The sequence below is a fragment of the Amyelois transitella genome, chromosome 14 (assembly GCF_032362555.1).
Source record: "Amyelois transitella isolate CPQ chromosome 14, ilAmyTran1.1, whole genome shotgun sequence".
Lineage (NCBI taxonomy): Eukaryota > Metazoa > Arthropoda > Insecta > Lepidoptera > Pyralidae > Amyelois > Amyelois transitella.
In genome coordinates, this window is record NC_083517.1 from 5,846,329 (window position 1) to 5,863,184 (window position 16,856).

General features: G+C 33.3%; 1 protein-coding gene across 2 annotated transcripts in view; it reads right to left on the reverse strand.

The window, feature by feature from the left end:
* LOC106137389 (pyrokinin-1 receptor) overlaps positions 1-16,811 on the reverse strand; it is a 28,502-nt gene extending 11,691 nt beyond the window's left edge. Inside the window, exon 1 of one of the 2 annotated variants that reach the window (XM_060947804.1) lies at positions 11,394-11,427. The gene's annotated coding sequence lies outside the window, so the exon portion shown is untranslated. Of the gene's footprint in view, positions 1-11,393; positions 11,428-16,504 lie in introns of those variants that run through there. The other variant, XM_060947803.1, reaches the window with a different exon arrangement.
* Positions 16,812-16,856: the final 45 nt, after the last annotated feature.

The window sequence follows — 16,856 nt, forward strand, 5'->3', positions numbered from 1 at the left end:
GAACATACATACATACATATGGTCACGTTTATATCCCTTGCGGGGTAGACAGAGCCCACAGTCTTGAAAAGACTGAATGGCCACGGTCAGCTATTTGGCTTAATGATAGAATTGAGATTCAAATAGTGACAGGTTGCTAGCTCATCGCCTAAAAAAGAAACACAAGTTTGTAAACCTATCCCTTAGTCGCCTTTTACGACAACCATAGGAAAGAGATGGAATGGTCCTATTATTTTTGTATTGGAGCCGGGAATCACGGCATCAGTCATAGAAAGAGAGCAAAGAACCAGGTTAACCAGTTGATAGAATGAGAAAGAAGATAAGACATGCCTGTCAATCTCTTCGTGATTTCACCATAAAAGAATATCTTAGCGTTCAAACGAATAATGGTACCAACATACATTACGCAGCATATTCAATCCCGGATACCTCCGCTAGCTAACAAATCACCTGACTTGTATATTTGTCCTATTTCTGTCATTTAATTAAGAGAAATTTAATTTTTTTGAACTTGAATTGGCGTTATGAAAATCAGGTTGATTATTATGTTCAGCGTGATTTATGTCCATAGAATCTCAGGAAAATAACATAATTAACTATCAAGGTTTACTTATTACAGCTACTTAGTTACTGCAGTTTCCACCTTAGTCGTCTTGGTGGATTGAAATAATCGAATAAAATTTTAAGGTTAACAGAGGTTGAGATTGAGGAAAGGTTGAGCTGAATCAATGAGAAAGGAAGTCGAATAAAGAAAATAAAGTTCTAAAGATAATCGTATGGGTAACATATTTTTTTTAAATAATTTGGACAGGTATAGATCAAACCTTGAAATTCTGGTTTTGATCTTCATATGTGTATATCAGGGTATAGATTAATTTAAAAATATGTATAGGTATTTCTTTTTCCACGTTGTTAGTCCACGTGGAAAAAGAAATACCTATACATATTTTATATGCATCACTGTAACTTAAGACTTCAGGGTTTGACAAAAGACTGTCAACTCAAAAAAAAAACGAGCAAAGCCGTAGCTAAAAATGACTAAGATGATAAATATGATGATTGGTATGGGACAATCTATAATTCTTTCCGAGGAGGTCTAGTATTTTAATATGCGGTTAACGGTAAAACCCAGTATTGCATTCAATTAATAAATATTAATATGTTTATATATTGCTACCATTACACACACCTCACCTCACTAATCGATACAAACCTCTTCCTGTGTCTTCGCTTCGGTGGAAATTGTATTAAAATAAAAGTAGCTTGGTCATATTACTTTTGAAAGTCGATATATATGTTATCAAAATCTATTCACTAGTTTTTGAGACCATTCATTACCAATCTCAAAAAAAAATAATATATATATTAGTATGGATTTAGGTGTACGGTGTTCATGCAATAGCATTATTGACTACGAGAATTATAGTGTGTAATGTTTCCCACACTGGCTTATAACCTCATAATGCATAAAACAGCTTTGTTAAATTCTTTTTGCTGGTAATTGTTCATATTCGTTTGATTATTTTGCCAAACCTACTAATGTTGAATAAAACCAAAATATAATATTCATCTCGAAGATTTATTAATTTCTTGTTGGAGATTCTGACACGCACTGCATTTATTATTAATAGATTACTATAAAAATAGGGCCGTCGGTCAAAGGTCTAAATAAGGAAGTTTTAGGTTTAATATAGACGTTTTACTAAATGAATAAGCGAATTGCTTGGTTAGGTGTCTGTTAAAGAAGTTTACTACTGGCTCTATAAACATAAATAAATGGAAAGCTAAATCGACGCGCAAAGGACAAAAAGAACTTGTCAACTCAAGTGCATTTATCGTCCGACATATACTCAGGATCTATCTATTAGAATTAGAACCTGCTACTTTAAGTATTTGTAACGTCTTTACGGGGAATATTCAACTGATGCAGTCCTGAGATCGGTTATGGTTATGTATAACATTAAAAGAATAACTATAACTTATCTCAGGGTCTTATAATGAAGCTACGAAGTGTGTCGGAAGTATGCTCCCATTTTTATGCACTTAATATTATACTCGTAGTAATATAATGGGTGTGACAAGCCAATGGTTGTTTTATTGTATACCACACGAACAACTCATGGGCGCGGAGGTTTAATAATACTTTTATCCTTCGCGAGGCAGCAATTAAAGATTACAATATTGCTCGCGTTATCTGCACTACTGTAAAACAAGTTCAGCTGATGAATTGTTTCATGTTGTATGCCAAAGCATAAAAGAATGCATAAATACTCGTATATACCAGACAAGTTACACAGATTCAGTTCGCCCCAAAGTAAGTTTAAGACTTGTGTTATGGGATACATTTAGATTATATATAAATAGATACATATCCAAGATCCAGTTCAATCAGAACCTTTCGATTCAGCGACAACTGCGTCAAAGAGGGCGTAGATTTAACTATAGTTTTCTATCAACTGTAGTATGTCTATGATAAAAGTACTAACAACATAAAGAACTGACACTGTCACCTTAACCGGATGCCTCACAGCCCCCCGTGGATAGGAGTTTATGAAATATGTCAATGTTTGCTAGTTCGACAAAGACCTTAATCGTCCCGTAATCCATGCTGATAGTTGAACATAAACGTTGAACGTATCTAATCATCAAATGTCGTAGGCAAACGCATCCGAATCCCGGTTATTGTGTCTGAGTATGACGAACGTGATTAAAGGGGTGGTATCCTGATTAAGAAAGGATCTCTCGTTAAGTTAGTTACTTAGTAGTACTAGTACCTATAAAACTTACGTACATTGCAGCTACATACACTAATAATAGGGAAACTAAACTCAACCATGGTACTATACACTATAAACAACATTTATAACTTGGAAAGTTTGACTGAAACCTTCTTGCCGATATGCTCCATGGCGTCGACTAGTTTCAATCGTCTATTGCTTCTTCTTTACTGACTAGGTATGTTGCGATTTTATTTATCTATTTATTCTTATTTTCATCATCTTGTAGGTGATGGGCTAGTAACCGGAAACTATTTGAATCTCAATTCCATCACAAAGCTATACATCTGAATGTGGCTTTCCATTATTTTCAAAACTGTTGACTCTGTCTACCCCATAAGGCTTATAGACGTGTCTATATATTTTATGTTAACTAGTTTTTAAAGGGATTAACTCTAAGCCTTTGAAGCACATTTTAGTCTATTTATTATGTATTTCTATATGATGTCCCCGGGGCTGCATTAAGGATCCAGGAAATCCGGGCTTATCTACGTGGAGATAACATGAGGCTATCAGGTTCAGGCAGGATCCTGTTTGTGCGCAAATGGATAAGCTTGCATTATCTTCATTATGCTTTCTAAAGAGTAAACGAACCATAAATAAGAGAAAAGAGGGTACCCATTCAGTTTACAAGGTATTTTATTGATAATTTAAAACAAGATACAGGTTTTGTGGGGCTGTACTTGTTCGGACATTTTCATAAAAGTAATTTATTTATTAGAACAAATCAAAGGTACCAGGTAGCATGAGGATAATGGTGACATTTGACATTAAATTTAATATCTTTTATTGCACATTAAGATTCTCATACTTTTATAATACACGATTCGCAAAAGGCCGCCTTATCGCATTACTGGAACAGTTCCAGGCTTTCGGAAATTTGGAATGGTAAAAATTTGTTTGAAAACTAGTCCTTGATCAAAGTAATTTTAGCATTATTTTACTATAAACCGGTTTCACTAACTACTCGTAGTCAAATAAAACATATAAATAGGTAATTGAGTAATTCAACTCTACATTATTATATAAAAAGAAATAGCCTAGCCACGGGATCTAAAGAAAATTGAAGTTTGGAATTACAGCAGTAATATTTTTTTACTAAAACAGGGATTCTCGAAATTCCTGCAGAAAGTGAAATTACGAGTATTTTTCATTTTCGCGCGTGAAGCTGCGTGCATACTCATTGTCTCTTCTTATTATGTTTGGAAAGGTAAGGTTCGTTTTAAGACTGGTAAGTACAGTGGGCATCTTACTTTCATGCTTGCTACCTTTGACAGGAAATCTTGATAAAATTGGTTTGTTATACATTCTTCACTAACAAAACTAAGTTTTAGCTGCTACATGATCATGATATCAATCACTAAATGTATATATTGGCCTTGTATTTTTTTTTACTAAGAATGGTCCAACGTGGCCTCGTTTACATTAGGACATTACTGCCAAAGTGTCCAGCTATTAATTCTAAACGGCAGTATATATATATTCTTAATAGGTATTTGACAATTTGGTTGATAGTATTACAGTCAACACAAGCAAGAGCGGTGATTTCGCTCTCTTGAGAGTACCAAAAAACATTCCATATTGTACGAAGTTGTTGATATAGATCAATGTAATAAATTATATCTAATCTTTATGAATACAGATGAAATTAATTAATTTTAAAAACACTACAATATAACTCAAATATTGCGCTACACTTAATTTTAAATTAATTGTAATGTTATCATTATGTATAATAAACGTTTCATCATATTCATTCATGCTTCGGTCTTGGGTAAGAAGGAGGTGAAGTGCAATTATTTTGAAAAGTTTAACAACTTAAATTTTATTTTGTGAGAAAACACTAATCGAATCAATAACATAAAAAATGTCTTATTCGGTACTTAAAAGTATGAAAATAGAGACAAAGATTTCTATTATTATCGATTACTTTTTTAGATAAATTTCAGTTTTCAGCAAATTATTCAAACAATTAAGCCAATTAGAATGAAAGAATGAAGAAAGGAAAATTTGAATTTTATGTTTTATTTTCATGTCTTCTATCCCTCTAGTTCCGAATGTGATGTTCAAAAGTGCGTCCTTGCTGTAACCTCGAATGCTGTAGGGGCTGATGAGATGAGCCGTAAAATGGTTCTGCCCATACTTGACATTTCCTCCCCACTTTAACACAAATCTTTAATAACTCCCTTTCCACTGGTTGCTTTCCCTCTATTTGGAAAAATGCGTTTATTACTCCTTTAACCAAAAAACCCACCCCGTCGTCCTTTTCCGATTACCGTTATATATCAGTTCTACCATTTTTGTCAAAAATCCTTAAACGTTTAGTTCAGTCACAATTAAATTATTTTCTTCGACAAAATCACATCCTTAATCCCTCCCAATCAGGATTTCGTGCAGGGTGCAGTACCACCTCTGCACTTATCACTATCGGTGACGACATACGACTTGCCATGGACAATTCGCAGTTGACCATCCTCACGTTGCTTGATTTTACAGATGCATTCAATACTGTCGATCATGATGTTCTACTCAGTTTGATGCGCACTGTGAACATATCTCCATCGGTAATTATTTGGTTCAGTTCGTACCTCAGTGGCCGTCAGCAGTGCATTCGTATTGATGATGATCTATCATCATGGTGTCACATCTCGGCTGGGGTACCTCAAGGCGGTGTGCTCTCTCCTTTGTTGTTCGCACTTTTTATTAACCGTATCACTGATAACCTTCGGTCTTCCTACCATCTTTATGCGGATGATCTGCAAATTTATTGTCACTCTCCATTAGCTGATTAACCTTCCGCGATTTCCTCTATTAATAAAAAAATTAAGGTGAATCCGTCTAAAACGCAAAAAAATTTGGGTTTAATATTCTACAAAACTTTGTCATGGTCGCATCATATTAATGACGTGAGCAGGAAAATGTTCTTAGCATTCAGCTCGCTTAGAAGATTACGTAATTTACTACCTGTTGATACTAAAATTGCGCTGACACAATCTCTTCTTCTCCCTCTCCTTGATTACGCTGATACTGCGTATCTCGACGTCACTAAGAAACAGTTAAACAAACTCGAGCGTCTTCAAAATCTTTCTATTCGTTTCATATTTGGGCTTCGCAAATACCCTACAACTAAGACTACCGACATCCAACACCAATTTTTACTCCCACTCTTTTACTGTACAAGCTGTCCGTCTATGGAATGCTCTCCCTGTCGATATTAGGAAAGCCCAGACTATTAATAGTTTCAAAAATCTCGTTAGGTCTCATTGTCTTTCTACTCTATCCTAAGTATATATGTTATTATTATGTATTTATGCGTATTTGTATGTATTTATATGTATTATATATAGATATATATTCTGTATGTATTTTATTTTGTTCAAACATTTATTTATCTTGCTCTACGCCAACGCTGATCTCCTGTTTGGTTTCCTTCCACCCAAAGGTTGACTGGAAGAGATTTCGTTAGCAATAAGTCCGCCTTTGTATAGGTATATCTGCTTTGTGTTGTTTTGTATGTTTTACTCTTATGGAGCAATAAAGAGTTTTATCTATCTATCTATCTAGTTCCTAGTTTTGTTCGTTTTAAACTAGTAAGAAGACGCTAACTATTTTCGGAAGTTATGACAGCTGCGCGTCGCGAAATAGCTTGGCGAGCATTTCTTTAACGACTGTTATGATCACACTTCGGAGATTATTGTAGCATCGCTTATAAACAATGACGTTTGCATAAATATAAATATTTTCAACATGCCTTCGTTTTTAAATTTGATGATGACGTCTACCCTTTATCTGCGGGGTGACGGTGAAGCAAGCATGTTGTGAGGTGTATCTGTTATCTCGAATGTGCTTTAGAAACCAGAATAACATATAAATACGGGATATCATCACATAAATTCAGTTAGCCCCAAAGTTAACCCGTGACTTGTGTTATGGGTTACAAACTCAACGAAATATCTTCATATTCTACCTGACACATATTTTACTTATACATATATTTAGTTAAAAGTAAGTTTCGAATACTTTGTTTAACAGTATATCATAAAAAATGCTGAACAATACTTCTTTACATAGCAACAAAAATAACATAGTTTTATGTTGCATTAGTGCAAAATGTTACAATTTACATATTTACCTACGAGGTTTATACCATATGAACCTAGAGACCTTGCGGCATCAATATGTAATAATAAATGGAAATCCACTTATGTTTAACTAATGAATTCCTGGATAATGTAAGTAACTGTGAATGCTGCTAACATTACCCAGGAATTGATAAGTAACACATATAAATGTATTTATGTTAAATATAATTTAAAATAGACATAGATATATATATATAAAGAGTATTATAAATGTGAATGAAGGAAAGGAGGTATGCAGAGATCGTGGCAAGTGAAAAGATGTAGTCTCTGTCTACCCCTCCGGGAAATGTAGATAAAATATACTCTTAATCCAATAAAAAATATCACGATAAATATAAATATATACCGGACAAATAACACTGATTGAGTTAGCCTCGAAGTAAGTTCGAGACTTGTGTTACGAGATACTAACTCAACGATACTATATTTTATAATAAATACTTATATAGATAAACATTCAAGACCCAGGCCAATCAGAAAAAGTTCTTTTCTCATCATGCCCTGGCCGGGATTTGAACTCGAGACCCCCGGTGTCACAGACAAGCGTAATACCGCTGCGCCACAAAGGTCGTCAAGCTTCAAGCTTCAGCTTCTTATTCATACTAAGTATAATATTATAAATGGGAAAATGAGATTGTTTGTTACTTCTTCCCAGTTACATCTGAATCGATCTGCATGAAATTGCATACATATAGTTTGGAGTACAGAGAAGGACATGAGTATACCTTTCATCCTGGTAAAAATTATGGAACCCGCGGATTTTACGAAAAACTGTATTCTTTTGTGGTGGCGTTAAATTGATTAGGGCGAAGCTGTGGTAGAAGCTAGTAATAATAAGAATAGAAAAAATGAGCTTGCTCGTTTCTCATAATACCTTAATGGAAAGAAAAAAATAGAATTATACTTATTATTTAGAATCGGGCATATTACGACTGATTAAAAAATATTTTTGAAACCTAAAAATATTGTCTAACAATTTAATCTCATTTTCCAATAGACGCGCTGTTCTAGAAATTAGTCCGGTAATAACATTTTGAAGCCTACTCGATTAATTTTACTGCATCCCCTTTTTAATGTTTTTCTATGATCAATTCCTCAATGTGGTAAGTCTTTATAAATCATGTAAATTTATCTTTAAGATCGGGAGGATAGCTTTGAGTTTTAAATTGAGCATTATTTTAGACTGAAGACCGGACTTAATCAGAACGGATCTTCGATTTTTAACCAAATACCGAAAATTTACCTTATATATGACTTGTGATATAGTGACAGGGAACTTGTCTTCCAGATATTCGGTTTATGGTTTATGGACAATAAAGCGTAATTGCTTTCAGAATGGTAACCCTCATTTTTTGCGTCCAGTTCCTTGTGTACTTGTATCCGTATAAAAAGAAAATTGTCGCTGTGACAAAATTCGGTTATACTGAGGGAAGTATTTTTCTTTTGAAAAAAAAAGGGCTACTTTACTAAGTTTTAAAACTAGTTTTGTAAGAATCTAGATCATGCGAGAGTATTATAAACCATGTAATGGTTCGATTGCAACCTCATTCTAATTTTAATTGACTAAAGCAGGTAATTGATGACTGCACTTTTTCGAAACTATACCTTTATTGCACAAGGATTGTATTCATTGAACGTGTATTATTAATTCCGCGACAATGCAAACTATTAAATTTTACAGATCTGCAATATTTGTGATATTATTAAATTAATAACTATACAAGACGAGCATAATTTTTCAAACTTTCACTTGTCGGAAGTATGTCAATGTCAATTTTTCAAATTATTTATTTAGATCGAATGACATATTAAATTCTTCTAAAATATAACTTGTAGCACCCCATCATGTTAGACACAAAACGAATTTTTTTTTGTATTTTAATGTGATTTAGACATATTTTTTGACGTGACAACATGTTATAATTCTATTGAGCCGGCTGCACGCGCGTAAAAACATGACTCATGCGGCGTTACCTCGCTCTGAGGCGTTTCATGTAAGGCTTGAAGTGCAAGCGAGAGTGCGGAATGAGCGACAAAGTTTTTTTTCACCGTTATTAACATGCAATTGCAACTTTTCTTCGGGAATTTTTGATAAACTCGTTAAAAGCTTTATCTCCTATTTAACTTTTTCGGAAATAGATGAAGGAATCCTTTTAACGACTACACAAACACACACATCTGGCATTTTAAACGCTAGCTTGAATAACGATTTAACTAGTGACAGATTGTAATCTAAAGGTCTCTGTTCGATATATGTAAGTGCAATAGATTATTATTTAATGAAAAATGTTCGGTTAAAATTGTAATCTGTTTCTGCCAATATATCGACTTATTATACGATGTAAGTTAAAGTAACATTATGGTTTTTGCAATTTTACGGTGACATGTTTATATAAAAGATTAATCCATCCAAAAAAAATCCATCAGAATCATTACTATTGGCGTACAAACTCTTTTGTTTAAAAAAATACATGGTATGGTATTTTTTTTCTTAGCAGCAAGTTCATTGTAGTGTCGGTTGAGGTGCTCGAGGTTGGGCACAGGGTGGCACAGGTTCAATCCCTATATCGGCCTTGTATCAGACTAGAGTGGAGTTTCTTCGTGTTACTTGATCCACCCAATCCAGGATCATGATCATAGGCGTATCCCGGGCTCCTCTAACAAGTCATTAATTATAAAATTAATCAAGTTGTAATAAACTTCAACAAGTTATAACTAACACCCTGTAAAAAAATTATTGCACAATAGCAATTAAAACACTTAACAAATAAAGTGCAACGTTTGATTATGACAACCGTGTCAGAATAAACACAGAGCACAGACGGTGGGACTAGGGCTGTTAGTCAATTACTTTCTGCTCTGTGCAAGTGAACGAATCGCCACGCGATTAATCAAGCAAATAGTTTTTCCAAGAAAATAATTTGTTTGAGTTTCAATTACCTAATAGTTACCCTAGATGTTGAACTTGAGCATAGGTTTCCAATTTTCATGTACTTTGGATTGAAAATGACAACAAACTATATAGAGCTATGGCTAGAAAAACACAAAAATATTATAATCTTAACATTTCTGTGATAACTCAAATTCATAGATATCCGAAAGATAATCTTATATCCTGTGTAAAAAATAAAGTGTCCACCTGGGTATTTCGGTTCTATTAATGGAGGTAGACAGTTAGACAAGCGGTTGTGGTTGTTTGTAATTCCTTCGTCCCCTACGGATACCGGAACCCTAAAAGGAATATATTCTTGAATATTCAAGTAAATTGTTGTGTGTGTTCAAATTATTTTTCTTGCTACGATTATATTTTCTGTTTATTTGTATGCCAATGTAATTTTTTTTTATTGTTTAACTACCGTTACTAGCTGCTATTCATATTCATACTATATTCGATACTACAAAAATCGAAAGATGCTAAGAACGATATATTATTTTATTTATATTTTAAATGACGAACATTTATGGCTCAACGACTTGTGCACCCTGTATTTTAAATGTGTGTGTAATCTACATATTCTTAAGATAGAAGAGATTTATGACATATTTTGACGAATAAAACTGCTTACAAAAACTTGGGAAATCAGACATATGAACGAGCAATATTGAAGGACTGCAACACACATATACATATGTCACGTTTTTATTCCTTACGTATTAAACAGAGTAAAAAGTGTCAAAACAAAGGCTACATTTCATTCTTATATTTGTGTAAAATGTCTATGAACGGCGGCCGGCCATTTAGGACCAACCAACAAATAAAAACACCACGACAACAAATAAAAAAATAAACAAAATTAAACCGTGCTACAACATGCTTCGCTTTGCTACGGCGTAGCAACGTGATCCGGCAACAGCTACGATAAAACGGCGTGATCGATTAAAATTTTGGGGTTTATGAATTTTAAATTTATCTAGCTATGGTCGCGGTGAACAATTATTTATAAATACGTTTAAGTTTTCAGTACATCCAAACTTCAGCCACATTTAAGAATTAAGAACAAAAATCAAATGTTATTAAAAAAATATATTTAAACACAGAAAGGAGCTGAAAATTAGAAAACACAGGAGTTTAGGTCACTGCAGCCACCAAACGAAATCTCAATATACAACCTTTGTTTCGTATATTAGAATTTTATATAACTTGTCAGATTGATAGAGGATAGAGAGATAAAACTCTTTATTGCACCATAAGAGTAAAACTTCCAAAACAGACAGAGATGTTAGATATTTTTATTTAAGATGTAATTGTTATCGGAACTAAAATATGATAAAAATTGTATTCAATTCTAGCAAAAAAAATTCTTAAACCAATAATTAAATAGTCAGTCTGTTATTTGTTATACCCACCCCCTTATATTATTTGAGATAAAATATGAATATAAACAAGCACTACTATATAACTATATGAATTCAAATGTTTACTTTTTTTTAGGTTACTAGTGATATTATAATTTATTTAAATAAAAATAATTACCAAGTCACTGGTAGAAACGTCGTTGACTTTGTCGTGGACACTAATAACTGAATCAGATTCCATTATTGTTATTTCGTATTTCATTATTCACCTTTTCATTATTTAAGAAAGATCATGACTTTTGCGAAATATATCCTAGTAGCGCAAAATAAACAGAGTACAGATAAGTAAACCATTGTCTTTTTGGCGGGAACCTAAACGTCATATTGTATATTTGATGGTCTGTAAAATAAGTGTGGTTTATTAATTACTAGAGGCCGCCCGCGACTTCGTCCGCATGGAAACTCTGGGATATAAAGTAGCCTATGTGTTATTCTGGGTCTTCAGCTACCTACATACCAAATTTCATGGTAATCGGTTCAGTAGTTTTTGCGTGAAAGAGTAACAAACATCCATACAAACTTTCGCCTTTATAATAGTAGTAGGAAGGATTTAGTGTTCGTGGACCCTCAAAACTCGACACTGGCAAAAATAAGCTCATGAAGAATTTTGATTGGCAAATGGAAGAAAAGAAAAAATAATCCAGTTAATTCTAATTTTTCAAATAGTTTTGACACCCTTAAAAATGGATAAACAAAAAAAAAACACTTTCATAAATCTGACTGACAGGTTTCAATTTCATAATAATTAAAGTTAAAAACTTTGAAAGTTGGTTCTGTTTTTATTCCACAAGATAATCTGCTAAATAGGATTTATGTTATCCTGAAAATAGTACAGTTGTAGATCCGTCAGTTCGTATTTCGACGATTGTTGAAGAAGAGTTGAAGAAGAAGAAGAAGCAAATAATTGATCTAGGACATAGCTTTAGGAGAATTCAAGTTAGTGTCTAAAATGATCTTTCTATTAGTCTCGTTAATTTGTGCATCAAGTGACTTACATTCCATTAGCAGTAGTCATCTATTTAAAAACAATTACTGGGAAAAACTTTATTTTGAACAAAATTTGATGGACGTTTTGATGGGCAGGTTTCCCTGCCTTCTATTCACAATTAAGGAAAAAATATTAAAACGATTTATAATGAGACACGAGTACGGTGATTTATGTTGATATCAAATCTGATTATCTGATTTTGTCCCTATCTACTTCTATACTATCCCTTGGTCACCTTTTACTACATCCATGGGAATGTTTTTCCAAAGCTCACTGATTCAACATACATACATACATAAGTACATATGGTCATGTCTATATCCCTTGCGGGGTAGACAGAGCCAACAGTTTTGAAAAGACTGAATGGCCATGTTCAGCTATTTGGTTTAATGATAGAATTGAGATTCAAATAGTGACAGGTTGCTAGCCCGACACCAAAAAAGAACCCCAAGTTTGTAAGCCTTAGAGCGCTTGTAGACGTCCGTTTTTTTCACCGGATAACGGACCGTGTTTTTTGCCGGATTCGCGGTGGTGTATGAATTATAATGAATGTGTGTACATGCACCGGACATCGGTCCGGCGAACAATTTACGCCGGATGCACCACCCCTTCCCCTCGGCGCGACGGACACCGGTCCGGTGTAAGAAATGGCGGTCATCCACGCCAGTGTTTTGGTGCGTGTTGACGCTGCCGGACGTATTGCCTGTTTTCTGTTAATTGAGTGCCGTCTACCTGCGTTCTTTTAAAAATGGGTAATATTGACATGGAATTGTTAATAAGTTTGGTTGAAAATAGGCCTGTACTGTGGGACAAAACACAAAATAATTGTAAAATTTAGTTTCATCTTCTTCCAACTGCGTAAAAAGAGTTTGAAATGCACCATATTTTTCCCTTTCCAATAATATAGGATGCACCCACGATGACCTTTTACGTTTTTCTATTTCTTTTTGTTTCTTCTTGTACAAATAGTAGGCCAATACGAGTTTTTTTTTCTTATTATTCGACATTTCACACGTGTGTAATCTCTGACTACCAGTTCAAAACTAACGCATATAGACGGCAGTCCATCCATCCGGTAAAAAAAATATGTATACAAGGATAGCCGTTTATTCACGGTCCGTTATCCGGTGAAAAAAACGGACGTCTACAAGCGCTCTTAGTCGCCTTTTACGATATCGTATTTACCTAAATTTCTATTTCATTTAACCCGTTGGGATTTTGTTATATATAATTAAGACACTGGCGAATAATTCAATACAAAAAATCCTATTGCCCAAATCCTAAGACGATGACAGTCGAAAGACTGCAGCATGCCTGCCTATCAGTCACGATCATAGATACACGAGTCACGATACTAATTTATGAGCATGGACAGTAAAACCGCCCATAGTGTCATCCAATCGAAATAGTTATTCTTGGCAGTTAATGACTTTCCACAATATTTGGTCGATTAGGCAGGAAATAATACTGAAGAATACTACAAACATATATTTGATGAAAATACCTGATCCTGTAAATCTGTACTAATATTATAAAGCTGAAGAGTTTGATTGTTTGTTTGAACGCACTTATCTCAGGAACTACTGGTACCATTTACCGAGGTAGGCTTTAGGCTATATAACATCACGCTGCAACTATTAGGAGCAAAGAAATAATGGAGAATGTTAAGAAAAACGGGGAAAATTATTCATTCTTGAGGGCTTCAAGATTAATGATGCCCAAAATAACTATTGCACGCGGAAGTCGTGGGCACAGCTAGTGTTTTTATATAAAGAATATATTTATCACGTTTTTATTCCTTACGTGGTAGAAAGCCAAAAAAGGAGTTTTGAAAAAACTCGAAGGCCAAGCTCATCTAATGGCCCTTCCTTTCTTTAATGAGCTTAATTTTTGGTGTGTACCTCTATCAAAAGTATTTGTACTGAAATGTTTGTAGGCTTTCAACTATGTTTATGATAAGATAGGTTCTGCTAATATTTAGTACCCTGTAATTCCCAGATTTTTCTATTCGTATGTTTTGTTTTAATCATAACTATTATCATAAATATTAATTTATAATATTAGTCGTTCGTTTCGTTTTATGCCCTACAAACTTGAAAATTCTATTGACAAATCCTACATACATTTTAAATTTCATCAAAATCAGATCAAGGATTTGAAAGTTATCGCGTTACAAACAAAGATACATTGCTAATAATTAATTTATTTGAACAATAAAGGATTTTCATTTCCGGTTACATGCTTAGCTGCTGGACTGTTGGCTTCAGAGTCAAAGTCTGTAACTAATACAGATATGTTTGATGTATAGTTGTAAGTGCTTTAATAGCATCTGCAATACCCGCAGAATGAGACTGGAGAAGGAGAAGAAGAAGAATATGACCACGCAGTCATATTCTTCTCCTCAGAAGATACAAATTCATATCTTGATTTATTTATCATTATTCCTTCCAGTCACTTCGTTCTCGACAGAGGCTCCTGGTCGTTAATCAGGAGGATGTTTAGTGAAAACTTGTGTAATAGTAGATTCATGTGGTCTCTTTGCGAAGGTAATGAAAAAATAACTATTATCCGGAGTAGTTAATCCTTTTTAAAGCCACGAATTATAGTTTTTTTTAAATAATTTATAATGAAACATAAATAATATAAATTTTTTACGACAAATTTTAGTTGGGTTCTTCTAGTAAGCTTCAATAAATATTTGGTTCATTTATTAAAATCGATTCATAAATGCAAAAGTCTCGTTAATGATTCTTTAATCACTTAAACATATTGGAAAATAAATTACTCAAATATTGTTTGGTCAATTTGTCTTAACTTTAGTTTCGAACTAAAATGTCTATTATTCATTGTTCATAAAAGGACGTGACATATTAGGAACATAACATAGTAAGTGTTTTATGATTTATTATCCGAATACATTATGGCCGAAAATAAATATATTATATGATTTCCGCGATGAAATGGTTGATAAATAGTTTTTCTAACATATCACGTCTTCCAATTATTTCTTCTGAGTTATTATATAGGGCTTATTTATTATTTTTCTATCAATAAGCCGGTTTTACTTAATCTGTAGCAGTAGAGAAAATTGATTGTTGTCCAGGGCGTCGCTCCCATGAATAAAAAATTAAATTAATATAATAGTATCTATAACAAAACCGCTACCTAGCTTTACCAAATTTTAATCTCGTTATTTGAGTCGATAATGTACGTTAATAGATCAATTTAAATTGCCTTTTAAGAAATTTTGGCGGGATTCCAAGTATCTTGTTGCTTATGATGTAGTTAATTTATAAAAAATGTGCTTTGTAAATTATGGATTATCGTTAAATTTGGTGTAAACAAACGTAATTGTTGGAGAGTATTACAACATTAGATTTTAGACTTCTGATGTTCTCTTGCGGGGTAAAACCCGATTAAGGGTTAAGTAAAACCCATAATTACCATACATATATAAAAACATACTCGAATAATAATTAATTGATTAGTCGACCGGCTTTTATTCATCCCCTTCACATGATCAAACCATCTAAGCATTATTTTTTACATTAGTATTATGACTAGATTTGTATCAACGGCTGTTAAGCCTTAATAAAACATTTTAAAATTGTACGTTGTGTTTATTTTTATAAGCATTATTCCTGCGTTAACATTTTCTAACTATAGAAGATCTATTGGTGTTCATGAATATATAATATTTAAAGGTGATAGAAATATACAAACATGTTATTTATTTTCAGTTGAAGTCTTTAATCAGTATATCATGTTACGGTTTATAATACTCGTAAAATTGAAGACAAAATGCTGAGGTACGCTCATTTATGCCGTTCTCATCAAAATGTTGATAGATTATATTTATTTTGCATGATTAAACAATAAACATTGTACAATACCTAACTTAAATAATTTATATATCTAATTTTTGTCCAGAACTTCGCTCCCGAGGTTATTAGAAAAGAGTATGTATTTTGGACAATTGGAAACACATTGAGAATCAAGACGAGTGCTCAATGATTTATGCAGTTAATTTTCAAAATATAATGGAGCATTATGCGGTCACATAATTCATCTTAAAATTAAGAAAAACTATATCTTACCTAATACGCAAATCAAAGTTAATTTTATTCTCATGATAATGTGACACTGTGAAAAACGACATGAAAAAAATCTACAGAAACAATGCTTACATGAAAAATTTACATAAATTGTGATTAGGAGACCAAGTTTATATTTTAACTCACCTAACCCGCAGATTTTTTTTCAAATCACATCCTTTCGTTACAAATTAATAAAATGGAACATTAAGAGGTCACTGTGCAATTTATGTTCGTTCAGTATTCTTAAAAAAACACTCTAGTTTGAAAGTGCATTACAGATGTAAACGTAAGTTAGAAGCGGCTTTGACCACACTGCACGTGACGAGGACGTGTATACAACGGAAACCCATCTCTCCGACTGCCGTAGATTATACGTGCTACGATTACTGCGCGCAAAATCTATCGTGCAGAAAATTATATTTTCTGTCTGTGTTAAAATTTATTTATCTTTGATTTTAGTAAAGTAGGTATATACTGTCTAGAAGTTTTGTTTCTT